Here is a 23,591-nt window from a genome sequence, read left to right as displayed (position 1 = left end):
CCCGCCCTGGCCTCCCAAAGTGCTGGGATTACAGGCATGAGCCATAGCACCCGGCCGACCTTAATTTTTAAGCTGTTGTTTAAACTAAAAAGATTTGGGGGAAAACCTGGAATGTAAACAAGCCTCATTCACTTAATACCCACATGTTATTTCTTGGGCCGCTGCAGTAGCTCAGGCCTATAATCCCAGCACTTTGGAAGGCCAAGGCAGGAGGATACTTTGAGCCCAGGAGACCAGCCTGGGAAACATAGCAAAATCTCGTCTCTACAGAAAATTTTAAAATTAGCCGGGCGTGGTAGTACATGCCTATAGTCCCAGCTTCTCAGCAGGCTGAGGTGGGAGGATCGCTTGAGCCTGGGAGGTGGAGGTTGCAGTGAGCTGTGATTGCACCACTGCATTCCAGCCTGGGCAAACGAGCAAGACCCTGTCTCAAAAAAAAAAAAAGAAAAGAAAAGAAAAAAAAATGTTGTTTCTCCATGTAAATCTGGAGCATAATTCCATGATTATTACCAAAAACAAAACAAAGCAAAAAGCAAAAATGACTTTGTATAGATCCTGCCTCTTCCTGGGAGAAGTAACTACTACCTGATTCTGTTTTCCTAGCACACTGTACAATTTTACATGCAGTGAAGACATAACTACAAAAATAAGATCTATTTATGGTGACCATTCAAATAAAATCTTATGTTTAAGAATAACATGAAATTGGCAGAGACAAGATCACTTGAGGCCAGGAGTTCCACACCAGCCTGGGCAACATAGCAAGACCTTGTCTCTACTAAAAATCGAAAAATTAGCCAGGCATGGTGACACAAGCCTTTAGTCCCAGCTACTTGGGAGGCTGAGGCAGGAGGATAGCTTAAGCCTGGGAGTTTAAGGCTTCAGTGACCAATGATCATGCCACTGTATTCCAGTTTGAGCAAGAGTAAGACCCTGTCTCTAAAAATATGAAGAAGAAGAAAAGAAGAAGAAGAAGAAGGAGAAAGAGGAGGAGGAGGAAGAGGAGGAGGAGGAGAAGAAGAATTCTTATTCTCAAAATTGAGTTTTTCCAACAAATTGCTTCATTTCCTGCACAAGCAGTTAGGAAAGGGCATTGAAGACCCCCGCTGCCAGTGTTTGCTGGGAGTCCTCAGAGAAGGGACAGAGCCCCCAGGGAGGCCCACTCCTGCCCGGAGGCACTGAGCACTCCTCCTCCTCCTCCTGGCACTAAGCAAGCATGTTGAAGCAGCCTAGCCACACCTGGGCAGAGAGGAACTGGTCTGCACCAGATTTGGCCATTCCCTCCACAGAGCTTTCTGGAGCTGCCACCTGCCTGGCACTGAGCACAGATCCAAGAGCCAGGACTCCCAGGACTGATCCCTGCTCAGCCCTCGCCTCCCCCAGGCAGATGGGATGGAGGGAGAGAGAGGCAAGCAGTCATGCACAGATGCACACGTGCGTTCAGGCACCAGGATCCTCCATCCCTGCACCAGATGCACATACTGTGCCGTGGCGGTACCACTCGTATCCCTTAACTTTTCTCTATCACTGCTGGTAGCACAAGGTTTCCTCATTCCTCCCTGTAACTCCTGTACCCATTTGCCCTTCTACGACAAGTGGTCTTTGCCACCATACCCTGCTTAAAACTCTTCCATGGCTCCCACTGCCCTGGAGCAAGGCCCTGGCTGCTGCCCACCTCCCCCACTGCAGCCTCCTCCCCCCTTCCCCTAACCTGCAGGCTGCCACCAGCTCCCCAGCCCAGGGGGCCTTCCAGCTACATGCCCTGGAGGAACACCATGTGAGTTTCTCCCTCAATCGGGGATCACCCACTCAGGGGTGAGGCTCCTTAAACAACACACTCTTTCCCAGGCCTGTCTGCTCCTGGGTCAGATCCAGCACCAAAAATCACAGCTTAGTGATGATCCCTGTGACACAAATTCAGGGCCACTGAAGAACTGCCCCAGGATGGGCTCTAACAGGGGCCTTCAGGGTCAGCCTCCTCTCAGTGAGGTCTCTACAATTCAAGAATAAGGCTGAACACACACCTCGACCCATTTCCTTTTTTTAAATAACTGCTTTGAGTATAACTCATATACAATAAAATTTACCTCTTTAAAGTATAGAATCAAGGGGTTTTTAGTATATTCACAGAGTTGTGCAACCACCACTCTCTAAGTCCAGAACATTTTCATCATCCCAACAGAAACCCCATAACCGCTGGCAGACCCTCCCCTCTGCACTCCGCCCCTGGTAACCACCATTCTGCTGCCTTTGCATATTCAAGCATTCGAAGTATTTGCATATTCAAGATATTTGATACCAATGGATCATACAGTATACTTCTCAACCCGTTTTCACTTCAAATACTAAATAAAAGTTAGTAAATGTGGTGGGGTGCAATACTTATTACAACCAACAGGCTTTAAAATTTCAGAAATTCCTGGGTTTCAAAACACGCATTACATGTAGGAGAAAACAAATAAATCCACCTTCCCAGACCAGGTACCAGGGGCAGAGTTCACAATAAGCTAACAAAAAGCCACACCCGCTCCCATTTTCCACATTTACCCCCTCCTTCTTGCAAAGTACCCCAAGCAAGCTCAGGCTGTAGTTTGAAAAACTTCCCTGACACCTCCCCCACGTCCTCTACTGGTTCAGAGAAGTGCTGCTTTAGAAACTGGTTCTGATTTCAGTGTGTATAAAACCATCTGAGCCAGTTGTTAAAATTCAGGTCCCTGGGTCCCAGCAACTGTGATTCCGAGGTTTTGCACATGCTAATTAGAATGCAAATGGAAGACAGGCCACATCTCTGTAGAGCAGTTGTACAGAGAACTGCTCTGCTGTGTGGAGCCAGCATCAGCATCACCCAGATGATTCCTAACTTCTGGTTTGGGGTTCAGTAGGTCTAGAGTGGGGTCCAAGAATTTTCATCCCTACCAAGTTCCCAGGGGATACTGATGCTGCTGGTCTGGGAACCACACTTTGAAAACCACTGTTTACCAAGGGCAGCAAGCCCCAGCCAGGATGCCAATTACTGCCCAATGCCTGCTTTTGTAAATAAAGATTTATTGGCACACAATCCTTTCATTTACGTACTGTCTACAGCAGCGTTCATGCTATACAGCACAGAGGAGTAATTTGGCCCACAGAGCCAAAAATATTTACTCTCTGGCCCTTTACAGAAGTCTGCTGGCCTCTAGTTTGCAGAGGATCATCTGAACATTAGATATATCCTGACCATGTCTATTGCCAAATTGAGACTTCTGGTACTTCATACAGATTTCAGAGAATGGAGGACGTGGAATTTTATTAAAACCTAAGGATTTTTTCAAAAGAAAAAGGAAGGCCAGATACAGTGGCACACACCAGTAATCCTAGCAATTTGGGAGACCAAGGCAGGAGGATCACTTGATCCCAGGAGTTTGAGACCAGCCTGGGCAACATGGTGAGAACTCATCTCTAAAAAAAAACTTTTTAATTAGCAGGGCACGGTGGTGCACCTGTAGTCCCAACTACTTGGGAGGGCTGAGGTGGGAGGATTGCTTAAGCCCGGGAATTCAAGACTGCAGTGAGCTATGATTGTACCACTGCACTCCAGCCTGGGTGACAGAGCAAGACTCTGTCTATTTAAAAAAGGGTGGGGGAGGAATGCAGGCTGCTTCTAGAAGCTGGAAGCTGGGTGTGGCTGGAGCAAAGAGGGTGGGAAAGGATGGAGGGAGGGCCACAAGTTGAAGACCCAGTTACAGAAGCCTCTGTGGGCCATAGGATGGTGCCAGCTTCAGTCGATGTATGATGAGACTCTACTGGACAACTCTTTATATTTTCAAAAAAAAAAAAAAAATACTGCAATAAAATAAATCTTGAAGCTTGAAAAACATAATCTGAAAAAAAAAAATTTAAAGGTGGAGGGAGCCAGGCGCGGTGGCTCACGCCTGTAATCCCAACACTTTGGGAGGCCTAGGCAGGCAGATCACTTGAGGTCAGGAGTACAAGACCAGCCTGGACAACATAGTGAAACCCCGTCTCTACTAAAAATAAAAAAAAAAAAAAGAAATTAGCTGGGTGTACTGGCAGGTGCCTGTAGCCCCAGCTACTTGGGAGGCTGAGGCAGGAGAATCGCTTGAACCCAGGAGGCAGAAGTTACAGTGAGCTGAGATCGCGCCACTGCACTCCAGCCTGGGCAACAGAGCGAGACTCCCTCTCAAAAAAAAAAAAAAGATAAACTGGCAGGGTGGACTCGACGTGATGCCTGCTAGGAGCAAGGTGACAGGGAAGCATGAAGGACAGTGCTTTTCAAGCCTGGGAGAGCAGCGAGGCCTTCACCAGAAGAGCTGTTGCGCAGCCATTAGTACCTGTATTGGGGAAACATAGCATACAAGCAAGATGCTTACAGCCTCGGTGGCGAAAATGTTTTCACGTCAGAGACTGAGAACCTTTGCAGTTGTTTACATCATCCCTTCTTCTCCAGACAGAAGATATTAAAAAGCTGCAATCAAGGATCTCTTCATCTTACTGAGAAAGCCACTAATAAGCAAAAATGTCTGTCAACGTCAACCCCAGCGTGTCAGACCAGTTCTATTACAAGATGCCCTGTCTGATTGCCAAGGTTGAGGGCAAAGGAAATGGAATCAAGACAGTTATAGTCAACATGATTGATACTGCAAAGGCGCTTAATTGGCCTCCAAGGTATCCCATCAAATATTTTGGTGGGATACATTGTTACATTGTGAATGGATCTCAGGAGGCCAATAAGCTGCAAGACATGTTGGATGGATTCATTAAAAAATTTGTTCTCTGTCCTGAATGTGAGAATCCTGAAACAGATATGCATGTCAAGCCAAAGTAGCAAACAATAGGTAATTCTTATAAAGCCTGTGGCTATCGAGGCATGCTTGACACACATCATAAACTCTGCACATTCATTCTCAAAAACCCACCTCAGAATAGTGACAGTGGTACAGGAAAGAAAGAAAAAGAAAAGAAAAATATAAAGGGCAAAGACAAGGAAAATGGCTCCATATCCAGCAGTGAGACATCACCACCAAAGAAATTAGCCCTCCTCCACATACAATGGAAGAAGAGGAGGATGACTGGGGGGAAGATACAACTGAGGAAGCTCAAAGGTGCAGCACGGATGAAATCAGTGATCATGCAAAAGTTCTGATACTCCATGATGATTTGGAAAAAACAGTTGAGGAGCGGGCCAACATCCTGTTTGATTTTGTGAAGAAAAAGAAAGAAGAGGGTATCATTGATTTATGTGACAAAGAAATTGTTACTGAAGCAGGACTGGATGTAAAAGCCATGGGCCCTCTTGTTCTGAATGACGTTCTTTTTAAAGAGGAGATTAGAGAACACATAAGAAATACAGGCACCACTTCTTATGATTTTGTCACAACAACAAAAAAGCTCAATGGTACCTTCTTCATGGCTTTACGTGTGGGGTAGCAATGCACCAAGCTCAGCTTATCTCTAAGATTCCAAATATCTTGAAGCAGATGTATGATGTAGATTTTTTAGAAGAAGAGGTCGTCATCAGCTGGTCGGAAAAAAGCCTTTAAGAAACATGTCTCAAAAGAAGTTGCCAAACAGATTCGTGTCAAAGCAGAACCATTTATAAAATGAAGGAGGCAGAGGAAGAATCTTCTGGTGGTGAAGAAGATGAAGATGAGAACATTGAGGTGGTGTATTAGAAGACTGCCAGTGTACCTAAAGTTGAAACTGTAAAGTCCAACAACAAGGATGATGACATTGATATTGATGCCATTTAATGGGATGGATACAACCTAGCTTAACAGTGTAATGCTGCAAATTCTTCTCCATTATCAGCCAGAAGCACAACATGTACGCGCAAAAGCTAAAATGGCTTAACATCAAGCTACACTATACACTAAAAATCTACTACTGTGAGTGGTCTGTAATTAAGCCCAATGAGACATCCAGGGAGTCCATAAACACATCAGTGAGCAGATGTAGTTTGCTTATTTATAGCATGTTTCTTTTTGAAAAACTGGTGGTGGACACATTTGGATCACATTTATACAGTTATAAAAATAAAGATTTGATTTTGGCCATTCTTCAGATATTTGGCTCTGAATGACTTAAGCTGAAGTATCTGGCTCCATTTTCAAATGTTACATCATCGTTTCACCTGATGAGCATTCTTGGAGCCTGCTAGATATCGTTAGGTGCTGAGGCTGTAAAGAGGTCTTCAACAGGATGTAAGGCAAACTTATTTGTAATTACCTTATTCAGCCCATTAAGAAATAGTACTACTTAAGTTTTATCTCTAGTCCCTCCAATTGGCATCTGGTAATGTACACTGCGAGGTAGACTGATAACCAAATGACAGTGCAACATCCTACTGAGAAGTAAATATGACCTGAGTGTCCTAGAAATAATTTAGCAGCAGGTTTTGAAACTTGGAGAGTTGTTTTCTCATTTCATGTATACTTGCCCTAAATTGTAGTCTTTGAAGTCGTGTGCACTGCACGTTGGGTGAGCCGGGGCAGTTATTACATTAACAGCCATTTTGTGTGTATGTAGTAGTTGCTTCATACTGAGAGAACTTGCTTTGGGGTGCAATTAAAAAATAAACTGATTTTATTTGGGGGAAACAGGGAAGGGTGCACTTACTAGCAAACCTAAGCATTAATTTTCAGCTTTTGCCCTTATGATTTAAATTATAATTCCAAAATGTTTAGACATACTGAAAAAAAAAAAAAAGTTAGAGGGAGGTTGGGTGTGGTGGCTCACACCTATAATCTCAGCACTTTGGGAGGCCAAGGTGGGTGGATCACTTGAGGTCAGGGGTTTGAGACCACCCTGGCCAACATGGTGAAATCCTGTCTCTACAAAAAATACAGAAATTAGTTGGGCATGGGTGACGGGTGCCTGTAGTCCCACCTACTCAGGAGGCTGAGGCGGGAGGATCACTTGAGCCCAGGAATTGAAGGCTGCAGCGAGGCAAGGTCACACCACTGCACTCCAGCTTGGGCAACAGAGCAGGACAACGTCTCTTAAAAAAAAGAAAAAGAAAAATATTCAACAGAAAACCTTACAAACTCTACAATGCTATGATGAAGATACTGCCAATGTCCCCTAAATCTGGAAAATTTAAGTTTATTGAGGGATCCCCTATAGCAGGGGTTTCTGAAATATAACCAGAAATGATGAAGAGGTGAAGGTTTTGATTTTGGTCTGAAGCTGTGTTGTTGCTGGGAAGTGAAGGAGTGGGAAATGACAAGAGAGCAGCTCATGTCTAAGGGGGGACACCGTCCCGAGCGCTATCACCCTTGGGCTACAGGGACCCCGCTCACTGTCTGAACCCCAGAATCAACCCCATGTCCACTTCGCAGGGAGGGTGAAAGACTCCCATGCTCCTGCTCAGAAAGCAGCAGCAGCAGCAGCAGCAGGGGATGAGGCTGAGCTAACCACGAACTGCCACCACAAGGACCACCAGGATGCCGGTGACCAGGCATGTCTTCCTGAAGGCTCTGCAGACATGCTGACCACCTCTGCTGGAGCCCTGCCGGGGCCCACACCCACCGGGGTCAGGACAAAAATCCTATGACCTTTGAAAATTGTGAGTTTTAATTTTGCTTCAACAGCTGTGAAGCCAAAATGACCAATCCTATTCTTTTGATTCATCAGAGGTGTGCCACCCCTGTGCTCAGGAAATCACAAGCGCTATGCCTGGGGCGGTAAGGTTAAAAAGCTCGAAACACAAGGAAAATACTCAGGAGAATTGAAAACTTGTCCACACAGCAGCATTATTTACAAGAATCACAAAGGAGAACCACCCACATGTCCATCAAAGGATATGAACAAAACGCAGTCCATTCCCAGAGCACAACAGCATTCAGACATGAAAAGGAATGACCGATACACACTACAACATGGATGAATCTCCAAACATTACACTGAGATAAACCGGACACAAATGACCACATGTTGTATGATCCCACTGACATGAAATGTCCAGAATAGGCAAATCCATACATAGTAACTGTGATGGTTAATACTGTCAACTTGACTGGATCGAAGGATACAAACTACTGATCCTGGGTGTGTTTGTGAGGGTGTTGCCAAAAGAGATTACATTTGAGTCAGTGGGCTGGGGAAGGCAGATCTGCCCTTAATCTGGTGGGCACAATCTAATCAGCTGCCAGCAAATATTAAGCAGACAGAAAGACGTGAAAAGGAGAGACAGGTCTAGCCTCCCAGCCTACATCTTTCTCCCGTGCTGGATGCTTCTGCCCTCGAACATCAGACTCCAAGTTCTTCAGTTTTGGGACTCAGACTGGCTCTCCTTGCTTCTCAGCTTGCAGATGGCCTACTGTGGGACCTTGTGATCACGGGAGTTAATACTTAACAAACTCCCCTTTATAGATACAGATATAGATATAAATACAGATATAGATATAGATATAAATATAGATATAGATATAGATATAGATATAGGATAGATATAGGATATATATATATACAGAATGGATCTCTACATATATGATATATACATATGAGATATATACATGAGATATTATATATATATATATATATACACACACACACACACACACATATAATATGTATATCTATCCTATTAGTTCTGTCACTCTAGAGAACCCTAATACAGATTTTGGTACAAAGAGTGGTTCTAGAAGAACAGAATACTAAGGATGAAGTTCTTTTGTCGGTTTTGGGGTTTCTGGAGTTGCCTGCTTAATATGATTAGACTCCAAAATGCTAAGGACTCTACTTCTCATAGTATGGAGAACACTGATAGTCCTTGGCATAAACCATTTAGAGAGTTATGCAAAATAAATGCATTTGACACTCCTGATTCACTGCTCATGAGAGGCAAGGAGTTTAGTGGCTCTATACATAATAGCTTTGACCATATGTGGAGAACCAAGGAATATAATGAAGTTGGTTGGTTGCTCCTAAGTTCAGTTGGCAAAGTGACAAAAGAAAATAATCAACTCAGGGATTCTGTCTCTCAGCTTCAGAAGCAGATACCGAGCCTCAAATCTGCTAAGATTGCCCTGAGTGAGTCTTATCTCCGTAGAGAAAGGGCAGAAATTGTGGAAAAACAGACACAAGCTCTTATCATGCGAGGGGCTGACCTGCAATGAAAGATGCATGCACAGCCTCGCCAGGTATCTACTGTTAAAGTGAGGGCATTGATTGGAAAAGAATGGGACCCTGCAACTTGGAATGGGGATGGTGAGGGAGGACCCTGATGAAGCTGGGGACACTGAGTTTGTAAACTCTGATGAACCTTTTTTGCCAGAAGGAAGAGCTTCCCCATCCCCTGTGATGGCAACATCCGTTCCCTGACCCGTGCTGCCATCAGCCTTTCCACCTTTGTCTGAGGAGATAAACCCTGTGCTGCCTGAGGCAACAGTGATGGCCTCCCCTGAGGCAACTGCCAGGCAAAATATGTTGATTCTTCTCAGGAGCCACCCCCAACACCCCTGTTTGCTTCTAGACCTATCACTAAAGTCCCAGCAGGCCCCTAGAGGTGAGGTTGAGAATGTGACCCATGAGGAGGTGCGCTACACTCGAAAAGAACCATTTGAGTTCTCTAATTGATAGAAACAGAAATCTTGGAGAAAAGGCATGGGAACGGATATTAAGGGTATGGGATAATGGTGGAAAGCACATAGAGTTGGATCAGGCTGAATTTATTGATTTGGGCCCACTAAGTAGGGACTCTGCTTTTAATGTTGCAGCTGGGGAGTTAAAAAAAGGTTCTAATAGTTTATTTGCTTGGTTAGCTGAAATATGGATTAAAAGATGGCCCACTGGGAATGAGCTGGAAATGCCTGATCTCCCTTGTTTTAATGTAGAGGAAGGGATCCAAAGGCTTAGGGAGATTGGGATGGTGGAGTGGATTAGTCACTTTAGACCTACTCATCCCAGCTGGGAGGGTCCAGAAGACATACCCCTGACCAATGCCTTGCAAAATAGATTCGTGAGGGCAGCACCTGCATCTTTGAAGAGCCCTGTAATTGTTCTTCCCTGTATGTCGGATCTAATGGTGGGAACTGCAGTCACGCAACTACAAAATTTAAATATGATGGGAATAATTGATCCCGATGTGGCAGGAGCCAAGTGATGACACTCAACCATCAAAGGCAAGGTGTGTGTAGCTACCATAATGGACACCAGTGGCAAAGCGGCAGTCAGAATAGTCTGACTCGTGTAGAGCTCTAGCACTGGCTAATTAATCATGGTGTTCCTAGAAGTGAAATTGATAGGAAGCCTATTGCCTTCCTATCGAATTTACATAAGCAGAAAACTTCTGGGTCGAATGGACGAAAGACTAATTTGAATTATAAAAGCAGAGAATCACAGGCCCTCAATCAATTTCCAGACTTGAGCCAGTTTACAGACCCAGAATCCTTTGAATGAAGAGGAGGCCAGGTCCCCTTGAGGAAGGACCCCACTACATTACGAACAATTTATGTGGTGAATCTTTCTCCCATTCTTCCCCAGTGAGACCTCTGGACTTTAAACAGGGTAACTGTGCATTGGGGAAAGGGAAATGATCAGACATTTTGGGGACTACTGGACACTGGCTCTGAGGTGACGTTGATTCCAAGGGAGCCAAAACGTCACTGTGGTCCTGCAGTTGAAGTCGGGGCTTATGGAGGTATGGTAATTAATGGAGTTTTAGCTCAGGTCCGACTTACAGTGGGTCCCCAGACTCATCCTGTGGTCATTTCCCCAGTGCCAGAATGCATAATTGGCATAGACATACTTAGCAGCTGGCAGAACCCCCACACTGGCTCCCTGACTGGTAGGGTGAGGGCTACTGTGGTGGGAAAGGCCCAATGGAAGCCATTAGAGCTGCCTCTACCTAGAAAAATAGTAAATCAAAAACAATGTCACATCCCCGGAAGGATTGCAGAGATTAGTGCCACCATCAAGGATTTGAAAGACGCAGGGGTGGTGATTCCCACCACATCCCCATTCAACTCTCCCATCTGGCCTGTGCAGAAGACAGATGGATCTTGGAGAATGACACTGGATTATCATAAGCTTAACCAAGTGGTGACTCCAATTGCAGCTGCTGTACCAGATGTGGTTTCACTGCTTGAGCAAACTAACACATCTCCTGGTACCTGGTATGCAGCCATTGACTTGGCAAATGCCTTTTTCTCCATTCCTGTCTACAAGGCCCACCAGAAGCAATTTGTCTTCAGCAGCAATATACCTTTACTGTCCTACCTCAGGGGTATATCACCTCTCCAGCTTTGTGTCATAATCTTGCTCGGAGAGACCTTGATTGCTTTTTGCTTCCCTAAGACATCACACTGGTCCACTGCATTGATGATATTATACTGATTGGATCCAGTGAACAAGAAATAGCAAACACACTGGACTTATTGGTGAGACATTTGCGTGCCAGAGGATGGGAAATAAATCTGACTAAAATTCAGGGACCTTCTACCTCAGTAAAATTTCTAGGGGTCCAGTGGTATGGGGCCTGTCGAGATATTCCAAGGTGAAGAATAAGTTGCTGCATTTGGCCCCTCATACAAGCAAGAAAGAGGCACAACGCCTAGTGGGCCTATTTGGATTTTGGAGGCAACGCATTCCTCATTTGGGTGTGTTACTCCAACCCATTTATCGAGTGACCCGAAAGGCTGCCAGTTTTGAATGGGGTTCAGAACAGGAGAAGGCTCTGCAACAGGTCCAGGCTGCTGTGCAAGCTGCTCTGCCACTTGGGCCATACGATCCAATGGTGCCTGAGGTGAGAGTGGCAGATAGGGATGCTGTTTGGAGCCTTTGGCAGGCCCCCATAGGTGAATCAGAGTGGAGGCCTCTAGGATTTTGGAGCAAGGCCCTGCCATCTTCTGCAGATAACTACTCTCCTTTTGAGAGACAGCTCTTGGCCTGTTACTGGGCTTTGGTGGAAACTGAACCTTTACCGATGGGTCATCAAGTCACCATACAGCCTGAACTGCCTTTCATGAACTGGGTGCTTTCTGACCCACTTAGCCATAAAGTGGGTCGTGCACAGCAGCATTCCATCATCAAATGGAAGTGGCATATACAAGATCGGGCTCAAGCAGGTCCTAAAGGCACAAGTGAGTTACATGAGGAAGTGGCTCAAATGCCCATGGTCCCCACTCCTGCCACCCTGCCTTCTCTCCCCCAGCCTGCACCGATGGCCTCATGGGGAGTTCCCTATGATCGGTTGACAGAGGAAGAGAAGACTAGGGTCTGGTTCACTGACGGTTCTGCATGATATGCAGACATCACCCCAAAATAGAGTGGCACCACTACAGCCCCTTTCTACGACACCCCTGAAGGACAGCGGTGAAGGGAAATCTTTCCAGTGGCCAGAACTTGGAGCAGTGCACCTGGTTGTGCACTTTTCATGGACAGAGAAATGGCCAGATGTGTGATTATATACTGATTCATGGGCTGAATTCATGGGAAGAAGCATGATTGGAAAATTGGTGACAAAGAAATTCGGGGATGAGGTACGTGGATGGACCTCTCTGAGTGCTCAAAAACTGTGAAGATATTTGTATCCCATGTGAGTGCTCACCAACAGGTGACCTCAGTAGAGTAGGATTTTAATAATCAACTGGATAGGATGACCCTTTCTGTGGACACCGCTCAGCCTCTTTTCCCAGCCACCCGTCATCGCCCAATGGGCCCATGAACAAAGTGGCCATGGTGGCAGGGATGGAGGTTATGCATGGACTCAGCAACATGGACTTCCACTCTCCAAGGCTGAACTGGCCACGGCCACTGCTGGGTACCCAATTTGCCAGCAGCAGAGACCAATACTGAGCCCTTGATATGGCACCATTCCTCGGGGTGATCAGCCAGCTACCTGGTGGCAGGTTGATTATACTGGACCTCTTCCATCACGGCAAGGGCAGAGGTTTGTCCTCACTGGAACAGACACTTACTCCAGATACGGGTTTGCCTATCCTGCACGCGATGCTTCTGCCAAGACTACCATCCGTGGACTCACGGAATGCCTTATCCACCATCATGGTATTCCACACAGCATTGCCTCTGACTAAGGCACTCATTTTATAGCTAAAGAAGTGTGGTAGTGGGTTCATGCTCATGGAATTCACTGGTCTTACCATGTTCCCCTTCATCCTGAAGCAGCTGGATTAATAGAACGGTGGAATGGCCTTTTGAAGTCACAATTATAACGCCAACTAGGTGACAATACTTAGCAGGGCTGGAGCAAAGTTCCTCAGAAGGCCATGTATGCTCTGAATCAGCGTCCAATATATGGTACTGTTTCTCCCATAGCCAGGATTCACGGGTCCAGAAATCAAGGGGTGGAAGAAGAAGCGGCATAACTCACCATCACCCCTAGTGATCCACTAGCAAAATTTTTGCTTCCTGTTCCTGCAACATTACGTTTTGCTGGCCTAGGGGGTCTTAGTTCTAGAGGGAGGAACGCTGCCACCAGGAGACACAACAATGATTCCATTAAACTGGAAGTTAAGATTGCCACCTGGGTGCTTTGGGCTCCTCCTACCTTTAAGTCAACAGGCTAAGAAGGGAGTTACAGTGTTGGCTGGGGTGACTGACCCAGACTATCAAGATAAAATCAGTCTACTACTCCACAATGGAACTAGGGAAGAGTATGCATGGAATACAGGAGACCCATTAGGGCATCTCTTAGTATTACCATGCCCTGTGATTAAGGTCAAGGGGACACTACAACAGCCCAATCCAGGCCGGACTACAAATGACCCAGACCCTTCAGGAATGAAGGTTTGGGTCACTCCACCAGGCAAAAAAAACACAACCAGCTAAGGTGCTTGCTGAAGGCAAAGGGAATACAGAATGGGTAGTAGAAGAGGGTAGTCATCAGTACCAGCTACGACCTTGTGACCAGCTGCAGACATGGGGACTGCAATTGTCATGAGTATTTCCTCCTCCTTTTGCTAAAACCATGTTTGTGCATGTATACACTTGTACTAGTACTAGGAAAATATCTTTATTTTCTTTTATTTTCCCTTATCACGTGACATAAGATTTACTGACTTCAGGCTGGGCGCAGTGGCTCATGCCTGTAATCCCAGCACTTTGGGAGGCCAAGGCAGGTGGATCACTTGAGGTCAGGAGTTTGAGACCAGCCTGGAAAACATGGTGAAACCCCGTCTCTACTAAAAATACAAAAAAAAAAAAAAAAAATTGGCCGGCATCATGGCGCATGCCTGTAGTCCCAGCTACTCGGGAGGCTGAGGCAGGAGAATCGCTTGAACCCAGGAGGCAGAGGTTGCAGTGAGCTGAGATCGTGCCACTGCACTCCAGCCTGGGCAACAGAGCGAGACTCTGTCTCAAAAAAAGATTTATTGACTTCATATCAGCATTTAAGTATTATCAGCTTTATGTAATAGTATTTGGGTTGGGGACTGGTGCATTTCTGGTTATACAAAGGATAGTTGTATGTTAGGCATAATTATGACCTTACTATTGTCTTTACTTGAAGATTATGTATGATCTCACATTGGCAAGGGGTGGACTTGTGATGGTTAATACTGAGTGTCAACTTGATTGGATCGAAGAATACAAAGTATTGATCCTGGGTTTGTCTGTGAGGGTGTTGCCAAAAGAGATTAACATGTGAGTCAGTGGGCTGGGGAAGGCAGATCTGCCCTTAATCTGGTGGGCACAATCTAATCTAAAGCAGACAAAAAGGCGTGAAAAGGAGAGACTGGTCTAGCCTCCCAGCCTATATCTTTCTCCTGTGCTGGATGTTTTCTGGCCTCAAACATTAGACTCCAAGTTCTTCAGTTTTGGGACTCGGACTGGTGTCCTTGCTCCTCAGCTTGCAGACGGCCTATTGTGGGACCTTGTGATCATGTGAGTTAATACTTAATAAACTCCTCTTCATATATATTTCCTATTAGTTCTGTCTCTCTAGAGAACCCTGACTAATAAGAGAAAGCAGATCAGTGTGGGGGTGGGATTTGGGGGAAGGGAGGGAATGGGGAGGGAGTACCAATGGATATAGGGATTCTTTTTTGGGGTGATAAAAATGTTCTGGAATTAAAGTGACGATTGCACAAGTCAGTGAATACACAGAAAAAATACCACTAAACTGTACCCTTTAACATGGTGAATTTTGTGACATGTGAATTACATCCATTCATTTTTATTATTATTTTTTTGAGACGAAGTTCACTCTTGTCCCCCAGGCTGGAGTGCAATGGTGCGAACTCGGCTCACTGCAACCTCCGCTTCCCAGGTTCAAGCGATTCTCTTGCCTCAGCCTCCCGAGTAGCTGTGATTATAGGCGCCTGCCACCACACCCGGCTAATTTTTGTATTTTTAGTAGAGACGGGGTTTCACTATGTTGGCCAGGCTGGTCTCGAACGCCTGACCTCAGGTGATCCGCCCGCCTTGGCCTCCCAAAGTGCTGGGATTACAGGCGTGAACCACCGCGCCCAGCCATTATATCCACTTATTTTAAAAAAATTTTTTGAGACAGGGTCTCACTCTGTCACCTAGGCTGGAGTACAGTGGCATAATGATAGCTCACTGCAGCCTCCAACTCTCTGGCTCAAGCAAAATCCTCCAGCCTCAGGCTCCCAAGTAGGTGGGACTATAGGTGTGCACCACCACGCCTGGCTAATTTTTTTTTTTTTTTTTTTGTAGAGACAGGGTCTCACTATATTGCCCAGTCTGGTCTCGAACTCCTGGGCTCCAGTGATCCTCCCAAAGCACTGGGATTACAGGTGTGAGCCACAGCGCACAGTCTCCATTTTTAATAATTAAAAAACTCAAGAAAAGAGAAGTGCAGGCAGGCTTCCTCCAGCCTCCCCTACCACCCCCAAGTAAAGGAACTCCCAGGCTGCACAGCACACCTTTAATCTGAGAGGGTGAAGTACTACCGTATTTACTGGATGAAACCCTCAAACACCGGAGATCGGAATGCTCCAAGCGGGGCAAAGTCTGGAAGGAAACCAGGCTGTGAAGACTGAATCCACAGACCAGTTCTCCCTGCAGTGCCAGGCCTGGGCTTGTCCGGGCCAACAGCTAAGGGCTGCATGTGCTCAGGTGTGCCTGGCACCCAGGACGGTCACGAGTCAGGTTCTCTTCCTCTTTTCCTGCTGAACCACGCCCCTCTCTGACCTCCCCTTGACATTGAACCTTAAAAAGAGACCAGAAGCAGTCAAGTTAGCAGCAGGAACCTGGCAGCCCAGCGGGGCGGGAAAGGACACTCAGAAGGGCTGCTCTCAGGGAGGATCAGAGAAGGGCTCCCTTTAGACAGTGAGAAATGCCTTTTCACAGAAAAGCATCACCTTGCTACAAGCAATGTGGAAGACAGGAAAGAAAGGCAAATTGCTTTAATCTCAGGAGTCTAATTTCTCTGCTTTACTTTTTTGTTGGGGCATGGACAGCTTTTTTACGGCCTAGACCAGCAGGCAGCATGCAGTCCTGAACTCGGGTTTTATTTCCGTGGCACAGCACAGGCTATGTGACACGCCTGTTGCTATGAGGCCTCTAGAAGCCTGATTTTGTGATGTCTTTACAATACGACAAGGCCTTGATCCTTAGAAACACCTGAAGCCTGTTCCTGTCTCCCAGGGCTGCCGGCCTCCCGACAGGTCCCCTCAGCCCAGGCTCATGGAAACAGCCCCCTGTGCAACCTGCTTGCTCCTGGGGACACTACGACATTTGCCCCCAAACTTGCACGCCTGAAACAAAGCAGCAGAATGACCCCAGCTCTGATACCAGGCTTGATGCTTGAATGCAGGAAGGATGAGCGCCCTTTCACAGGCTGGCTTTCCTGCACCTACCAAACATCTACTGAGCATCTGTTATGCGCTAGGCATGGCGACGGGGCTGGCTGTGACTGTGCTCGGGGATCATCCAGGCTCAGACATACTCGAGGCAGGGACCTTCATGAGGCTCCTGAATCCAGACAGAATGGGTAGGAACCTAACCCCTTCACTTGCCAGCTGCGACCCAGGGCCCGGCAGGCCTTCCCTAGACCCCATCTCCATAAAAAAGGATTAAAGTTGGGCCAGGCATGGTGGCTCACGCCTGTAATCCCAGCACTTTGGGAGGCCAATGCAGGAGGATACCTTGAGCCCAGGAGTTGGAGAATAGCCTGGCTAACATGGTGAAAGCCCAGCTCGACTAAAAATACAAAAATTAGCCAGGTGTGGTGGCGCAGGCTTGTAATCCCAGCTACTTGGAAGGCTGAAGCATGAGAATTGCTTGAACCCGGGAGGTGGAGGTTGCAGTGAGCCGGGATAGTGCCACTGCACTCCAGCCTGGGCGACAGAGTGAGACTCTGTCTCAAAAAAAAAAGGATTAAAGTTGTATGTGATGACTGTGCTGGTACAAGAATATATATATACACACACACATACACACTTAATCTAGATCATTAATGTGTTTCAATTAATCTATTCAACTTGACGTATTTGATTATTTTATATATATTAATATTATATAGTGAATCATTAAATATTGGAACAATTTATCTCAAAACATTTTTGGGGACCTAAAAGTTCATTTTCTTCTTGTGAAAACTAGAACATCTTCATGGGCCCCAGCGATGTGCCTGCTGTGCGAGTGAAAAGACTGGCCCTGCCATAACCACGGGCAGGTTTCTCAACCTCTCTAACCCTAACGCTCCTCACTAACTGTCTTAGTTCAAGATGCTGTAACAAAACACCACAGGCTGGGAGGCTCATAAACAGCAGAAATGTATTGCTCATAGCTCTGGAGGCTGGGAGCCCAAGGTCAAGACATGGCGGATTCAGTGTCTGCTGCGGACCTACTTCCTGGTTTGCAGGAGGCGCCTTCTCACTGTGTCCTCACAGGATAGAAGGGAGGAAGAACTACCTGAGTCTCTTCTATAAGCGCACTGATCCTATTCCTAATCACCTCCCAAAGACCCCACCTCTTGTTTTTTGTTTTTTTTTGATGCAATGGCGCGATCTCAGCTCACTGCAACCTCCGCCTCCCAGGTTCAAGAGATTCCACTCCAACTCGTGAGAACCACAATAGATACTCTCCTTAAGTCCCAACTCAAGTCTTCTCCCATTAATTGGTTTCCTTTCAGCAGCAGCAGGAAAACCAGCCCATCTTGGCCTCCATCCCTGACTTCCCTCCGCTATACAAGGCCCAACTCCAGTCTCAGCCCTACATTCTGCCTCAGCCTCCCGAGCAGCTGGGATTACAGGTGCTTGCCACCATGCCTGGCTAATTTTTGAATCTTTAGTAGAGACAGGGTTTCACCATGTTGGCCAGGCTGGTCTTAAACTCCAGACCTCAAGTTATCTGCCCACCTCAACCCCACAAAGTGGGATTAGAGGTGTGAGCCACCACACCCGGCCCCCACCTCCTAATACCATCACCTTGTGGGTTAGGATTTCAACACTGGAATTTGGGGGGGACAGAAACATTCAGTTCATGACACCAATAACAACTGTATAAACCTACCCCACAGAACCACTGTGAAGTTCACATAAAGTTGACCAGTGCCTGGAGCACAGTGGAGATTTGGCAGATGCTACTTGCATTCTTTTATTTTTTTTTTATTTTTTGAGAGAGTCTCACTCTGTCGCCCAGGCTGGAGCGCAGTGGTGCAATCTCGGCTCACTGCAACCTCCGTCTACCAGGTTCAAGCAATTCTTCTACTTCAGCCTCCCGAGTGGGATTACAGGCACACACCACCACTCCTGGCTAACTTTTGTATTTTTTTTTTTAGTAGACATGAGGGTCTCACCATGTTGGCCAAGCTTGTCTCGAACTCCTGACCTCAAATGATCCACCCACCTCAGCCTCCCAAAGTGCTGGAATTACAGACATGAGCCACTGTGCCTGGCCGCTATGTGGATTCTGACTGCACCACTCCAGTGCCATGTGACTTGCTGATACGGGATAACAGCAGTTCCCAGAGTCCAGGAACTCACGGCATAATGCACAGCTGCTGGCATACAGTAGGGGTTCCACAGAGCCCAGGAGTCATTCCTACAATGTTCCACCCTCCAGGGCTCCAGACTGGGCAGTGCTGGTGAGGGTAAAAAGGAAACCCTGGTTCCTCCCAATTTTCAGAGGTCTGGGGACAGCCACCCAGGTCAGTGTGCAGGAGATGGCTGTATCCACCAGCTCACCACAGCCAGTCTCAGGATGCCGCTCCTCTGACCTTCTGAAGCAGAGACTCTTCCTTGCAGTGGGTCAGATGGCACGTTTGCAGAGGGCCACAAACAACAAACTGGTAAGGTCCCACTGATCTCAGGTCTGCAGGTTTCCTACTAGGCTGTTTCAGGCTATGGGTTTCTTGGTTGCAAGCAACGGAAACGAATTCCTATATCTAAGCGAAAGGGTGATTTACTAAGATGCTACCAGGAATGTAAGGATTGTTGGAAGTCTTAGGTAAAGGGTCAGAAATTAGCCAGAGACAAGGAGCCTGGGGAGGCTGGTCTTGTAGACCGTTGCATCCAAGCTGCTGTCTCTGGGCCCCAGCCCATCAGCCACAGCAGGCCACAGAGCTGACTGCACCCAGCCCTTGCCCTGCTTGAGACTCAGAGTCCTGGGAAGGAGTGTTAAGTCACACACCACCTCCTGCTGCACCATGAGCACATGCTCCTTCAGCCTCCACCTCTCCAAAGACCTCGTCCACTGGGGAGTTGTCAAAGGAAGACGGGGAGCTACCAGAAAGAGACATCAGACACCACAGAATTTAACGTGCCATCCTCCCAACCCGGGCACGATCTAGTTAACCCAGTGGGCCTTCCTCAACCCACCCAGTCCATCTTCTCAAGGCCAGACACTGTGAGTGACCATAGGTTAGGACCGTTAAAATGTCTGTGGATGTTTAAACGGCTAGATTTGTTATCGAGATTGGTTGGTGGTCCTTATATCCACCACACGCACATAAAACAACACCTGTCGAGAACCCGTGCTGCCCAACAGTGCTGGCAGATTCTCACCAGCACTACTTTTCCCTTGTATGCCCATGGAGTATACTGCATGCATAGGAGAAAAGCCTAAAATCCTGACTTCTGTGTCCGGAGGTGGTCTGTGATGGCAGCCCCTCCTAAGAGTTGGCTGTGTGCAATGTAACAACTGATGGCTATGCTCATTTTGTAAAAACCAGGCCCAAGTTCATCAGTACCTCATCAAAACCACCTTCCCAGGAAGACAGGAGAGGCTCCTGAATCTGGTAGTGGGTGGCAGTCAGTTCTGCTTTCTTCCTGAAAGCACGGAGCACCGTCAGGTGGGAAAAGCGCCGGGCACCCTTCTCTGGAGTCCTGGGTGCAGGCACCAAAGAGACAGCATGGAGGCCTGCCTCTCCACCCAGCCTCTGGCACCTGAGCCAGTCCTATCCCCACAGAACCAAGGGTTACCGCAAAGCAAGGCTGCTGTGTGCATTTCTGTTTTAGAAAAAAAAATCTAAAATCTTTTGAGCCTATAAATTTTTTAAAAATTATTTTTAAGAAGTCTTTGTATGGCTTATGTGGCTTACACAGTAAGATAGGCTTGAGTGTCTTGTTTAGCAAGGAGGTAAAGAGGGAGAAACAGCTGGGATGCTACCAGGGGTGGTGGCTCCCAACTGTAATCCCAGCACTTTGGGAGGCCGAGGCAGGAGGGCCGCTTGAGCTCAGGAGTTCAAGACCAACCTGGGCAACACAGTAAGACCCCATCCCCACAAAAAAAAAAAAAAAAAAAAAAACTAAAAAAAAACCAAGTCAGAAGTTGAGGTGGTGTGTGCCTGTGGTCCCAGCTACTCAGGGGGCTAAGGCGGGAGGATTGCTTGAGCCCAGGAGGTCAAGGCTGCAGGGAACTGTGATCACGCCACTGCACTCCAGCCTGGGTGACACAGCAAGATGCTGTTTCCTTAAAAAAAAAAAAAAAAAAAAAAAGAAAGAAAAAAAGAAATCTGCAACTGTGATGTCACCCAGATGGAGACTTCAGATCCTGACTCCATGTACGACCTGCATGACCCAGGCAGATCACTCTCAGCCCAAGTTACCTTGTCTTAGACGGTCCTTATAAAAACGAAGGGGACAAAGGACCTAATGGTGCTCAGAACAGTGTAACAATGTGCAGTCGTTCGTCCCATCTCAAGGCTACGTGTAAGCTGTGTTTAAAGGACTTTAATATTTGAGGACCTATTACATGTCAGGCAATATGCCTGCGATACCAGCAATGAAACAGAGCCAGTCCCCACTCTCAGGGACCTCCCGGGTCAAGTAGGCTTGAGGATGCTGCAAGACCAATGATTACAGAGGGCCACCGAGGGCATTCCACATGACCGGGGATGGACAGTTCGGGCCACTTCGCCTGGGTGATGTAATCTGAGCAAAGCCTTCCACAAAACTGTGAATGTCTCAGAACCTCTGCAAAGCCTCAAATAACAGAGGATGCTGGGAGACCAGCAAATCATTCTCTAAAGCAGCACTCAGCAAACTTTTTACCATGTGACTGAATCACGTTGTTAAAATATGGGTCCTGATTCAGCAGGTATGGGGCAGGGGCTGAGATTCTGCAGTTCTAACAGGCTCCCAGGTGATGCGGATGTGCTGACCTAAAAACCACACTTTGCCTAACAAGAGTCTGAAGCAAGCTGGGCATGGTGAGGCACGACTGTAGTGCCAAACACATCAGAAGGCTGAGGTGGGAAGATCACTTGAGCCCAGGAGCTCAAGTCCAGCCTGGGCAACATAGCTTAAGACCCCATCTCTCTTAGAAAAAAAAAAAAGGTTAAGCGGAGCTGTCCAACAGAAATAAGAGCACCACACATCTACCTTCAAATTGGTTAGGAGCTACATTTCAAAGAGTAAAACGGAATATGTCAAATTAATTTTATTTTTATTTTTAATTTTTATTTTTTGAGACAGGGTCTTTCTTACTCTGTCACCCAGGCTGGTGTGTAGTGGCACAATCACAGCTCACCGCAGCCTCAACCTCCTGGGCTCAGGTGATCCTCCCACTTCAGCCTCTCAAGCAGCTTGGACTACAGGTGCCAGTCACCATGCCTGGCTAATTTCTTGTATTTTTTTTTGTAGAGACGGGGTTTCACCATGTTGCCCAGCCTGGTCTCGAATTCCTGGGCTCAAGCGATTGGCCCACCTTGACCTCCCAAGTGCTAGGATTACATGCACAAGCCATCATGCCTGGCCAGGTTAATTTTAATAATATATTTGAGTTACTTAACCCAATGTAGTCAAAATATTATAATTCCAACATAATAAAGAAATTATTATTAAAATATTTTACATCTTTTGTGTTTCAGACTAAGTCTAAAATCCAGTGTAAATTTTAATTTACAGTGTATCTCAATTTGAACCAGCTACATTTCAACTGTTCAACAGTCACATATGACAAATGGCCACCATATTAGACAATGCAGGACTGAAGGATCAAGGTGGGTAACAGCAGAAGATGAGGCCAGGGAAAAGGCAGATGCTAAAGCATGAAGAACTTTTCATACTCAGCTAAAGTGTTGGATACAGTTTGGTTGTGTCCCCACCCAAATCTCATCTTCAATTATAGCTCCCAAAATTCCCATATGTTATGGGAGGGACCTGATGGGAGATAATTGAATCATGGGGGCAGTTTCCCCCATACTGTTCTCATGGTAATGAGTAAGTCTCATGAGATCTGATGGTTTTATAAGGAGTTTTCCTTTTCACATAGCTCTCATTCTCTCTTGCCTGCCGCCATTAAGACATCCTTCTGCTCTTCCTTGTTCTTCTGCCATGATCGTGACGCCTCCCCAGCCACGTGGAACTGTGAGTCCATTAAACCTCTTTCCTTTATAAATTACCCAGTCTCGGGTATGTCTGGCAGCGTGAGAACAGACTAATACAGTGTTACATGAAGAGTTACTGGCAAATGAAGGTGGAAAATAGGCAGGAGATAAAACATAAAAAGCCTTCTAAGGTGGGAGGGTTGCTTAAGGCCAGAGTTCAAGGCCAGCCTGGGCAACACAGTGAGACTCTGTATCTACAAAAAATAAAAATAATTACCTGAGCATGGTGCCACATGCCTGTAGTCTCAGCTATTTGGGAGGCTGAGGCAAGGGTTGGGGGCAGAATCACTTGTGCTCAGGAGCTTGAGGTTACATGATTTATCATTACACCACTGCATACCACCCACTCCAGTGGGTGACAGAGATGAGAACCCCATCTCTATAAAATAAAAATAAAGTGGCCAGACATGGTGGCTCACGCCTGTAATCTCAGCACTTTGGGAGGCTGAGGCGGGTGGATCACTTGAGGTCCAGAGTTCAAGACCAGCCTGGCCAACATGGTGAAACCCCATCTCTACTAAAAATACAAAAATTTGCCAGGCATGGTGGCAGGTGCCTGTAATCCCAGCTACTTGGGAGGCTGAGGCAAGAGAATCACTTGAACCTGGGAAGCGGAGGTTGCAGTGAGCCAAGATCACGCCACTGCACCCCAGCCTGGGTGACAGAGCATGACTCCATCTCAAATAATAATAATAATAATACATAAAATAAATAAGCCTTCTATGCCTAGCTAAGGTGTCCCATGAGAAATTACTGAGGCTTTTCCAGCAAGAGCATGAGAAGTAGACCACTGTTTTGGCACACCCACTACTGGAGGTCTCAAGAGTCTGCCATG

At 46.6% G+C, this 23,591-nt stretch overlaps 1 protein-coding gene and 1 pseudogene across 2 annotated transcripts in view; one reads left to right on the top strand and one right to left on the bottom strand.

Annotated features, from left to right (window-relative positions):
- The window catches only part of SHROOM2 (shroom family member 2), a 163,021-nt gene that overhangs the window by 125,775 nt on the left and 13,655 nt on the right, over window positions 1–23,591 (bottom strand). The window lies entirely within an intron of this gene.
- Window positions 4,517–5,750, top strand: LOC129023929 (eukaryotic translation initiation factor 5-like; annotated as a pseudogene).

This window comes from Pongo pygmaeus, chromosome X, assembly GCF_028885625.2.
Source record: "Pongo pygmaeus isolate AG05252 chromosome X, NHGRI_mPonPyg2-v2.0_pri, whole genome shotgun sequence".
NCBI classification, from domain to species: domain Eukaryota; kingdom Metazoa; phylum Chordata; class Mammalia; order Primates; family Hominidae; genus Pongo; species Pongo pygmaeus.
This window is presented reverse-complemented; position numbering and strand designations above follow the sequence as displayed.